Here is a 2072-nt window from a genome sequence, read left to right on the forward strand (position 1 = left end):
AGGAAGTTCTCAAAAGACAAGAGAATAAAATGGCCACTGTGGTTGTTCCTATGCCAAGTGCCCATTGGTGAAGGACCTGTTATGCACCAAGTTCCTGCCCCCACCCCATCCAGGGGGTGTCAGACTGCCCTGCACGCATCTGGGATTTTTTTAAATTTTTTTATTTTTTATTTTATTTTTTGGTTTTTCGAGACAGGGTTTCTCTGTGTATCCTTGGATGTCCTGGACTCGCTTTGTAGACCAGGCTGGCCTCGAACTCACAGCAATCCGCCTGCCTCTGCCTCCGAAGGGCTGGGATTAAAGGCGTGCACCACCACTGCCTGACACATCTGGGATTTCAAGTGCAGATGACTGCTCAGCCACTGGAAGGCAGATTAGGTGCGTGGCCAACGGGTGTTTTGTTTGTGGGCCCTGTGCTCTGGGACAGCCTGTGGACCGGCCTGAAAATGGGACACTGGCGGGAATTTTTTCATTTTTCAAAAGAGATCAGGAAGCCACATTTTGAGGGGTGGGGGTAGGTGGAGAATAGGTCAACTTTTTCATACTAAAAATTACATTTTTTTTCAGTCTCCCACAAATTACTTTGTTTTTGCTATCAGACAGGGTCTTGCTGTGTAGCCCAACCTGGCCTGGAGCTTGTGGTCCTCTCTCACCTCAGGCTCCTGAGGGCAGACCCGAGCTTAGTTTTAAGTTTCTTAGATATCCAATCTGCAGTCACAGCAACAGAGGCGCAGTCTCAATGGTGCTGATCCAGAGGACGGTCTGTGGGTTCACGTTCATTGTTTTCCTCCTGAAGTTTTCCTTTTCCTAAAATTCATGTTGATTTGGGGCCACGATTCTGTCTTTTCAGTGACCGTGGCTTCATCTCGAACAAGATCATTTCTGAGGTGCGGCTTTGCCAAGGAGAGGGTGACATTGCCTGCCCTGGAGAATCCCCTCTCCACACTTGATGTCCAACTTATTCTCAATTAGAATCAGGTCCTCCACGGTCACTCTCTATTGGTGGCCGGCAAAGGGCATGACAGCAAAGAGCCAGCCATACTGGCCCATGGCGAGATCAGCTTCCTCGCAACCTCTGCGTGGCATCTGATCTCTTCAAGCGGTCCAGTCCAGCAGAACCACCTCTCGCCAGGGTGCTGAACTCAGGGAAGTCTTAGGGACGTAGCCTTGTGGGTATGAAGCACTCTGTGAATTGAACCTTCAGCAAGCAGATCAGAGGGATGCAGCTCCAGGTCCCCAGGGCCCCAGGATGCTGCGGCTACCCGTAGACACCAGCCACCCAGAAGCCCCGGTCAACTCGGAGGCTGCCATGGCAGCCGCCACTTTCTCACAGTCCTAGAAATCAAGCATTCATTAAGCCATTGTTAATCTTTAGAACATAATTAACCCTTAGACTCTATAGGAGCTTGGTCTAGATCTACCTGGCCACCAAAGCGCACAGATGGATGCTCAAATCCCTTGTCTAAAACCATGCTGCATCTGCATAGAGCCTGCTTCCAACCCTGTAAAGGAGAACCATCTCTGGCCTACTTGTGATGCCTAGTACAGTGTAAATGCCGTGCAAATAGCTAGTGTGCTGTGCTAGCCTGCTTAGGAGATAATGACAAGAAAAACTACACATGTTCAGTACAGGCACATTTTTGCCGGGCTCTTTTTCTTTTTAATTTCAGGCTGGTTGAATCTGCTCACGTGGAAGCCACAGACAGAACCTGACACAACCTGCCAGGACTATTAGCTCTGGTACTAACTCTAGCCTGATGCCCCACCTTACACAACCCAATTTATTTCTTGGTTTGTTGGGGTTTGTTTGTTTGTTTGTTTGTTAAACAGGCTAGAGTGTTTAATCAGGTTTCTATAGAGTTATACAAGTGGAATGTGGAGGAAGAGACATGTAAGAGGGGACTTTAGAGAAGAAATCGGGCTAATGATTATGTAAGATAAGAAATCCCATAATAGGCTTTCTTCAGATTGGGCAAGGGGAGGGAGGAGTGATGATGTAGTTTTGTCCAAGTCCCAAGGCATCAGAACCAATAAGAATGTGGTCCTGAAGGACCAAGAACTTGCAGTTCAGG

The 2072-nt window shown here is 48.2% G+C and overlaps 1 pseudogene across 1 annotated transcript; it reads right to left on the minus strand.

Annotated features, from left to right (window-relative positions):
- Nucleotides 1-714: 714 nt before the first annotated feature.
- On the minus strand, nt 715-1472 carry LOC311586372 (large ribosomal subunit protein bL21m-like; annotated as a pseudogene). Its single transcript has 2 exons — nt 1422-1472; nt 715-1335 (listed from the first exon to the last, which is right to left on the minus strand). The product of its transcript is annotated as a large ribosomal subunit protein bL21m-like (transcript).
- Between the last annotated feature and the right edge of the window lie 600 nt (nt 1473-2072).

This window comes from Acomys minous, assembly GCF_964271855.1.
Source record: "Acomys minous genome assembly, chromosome: 16".
Classification (NCBI taxonomy): domain Eukaryota; kingdom Metazoa; phylum Chordata; class Mammalia; order Rodentia; family Muridae; genus Acomys; species Acomys minous.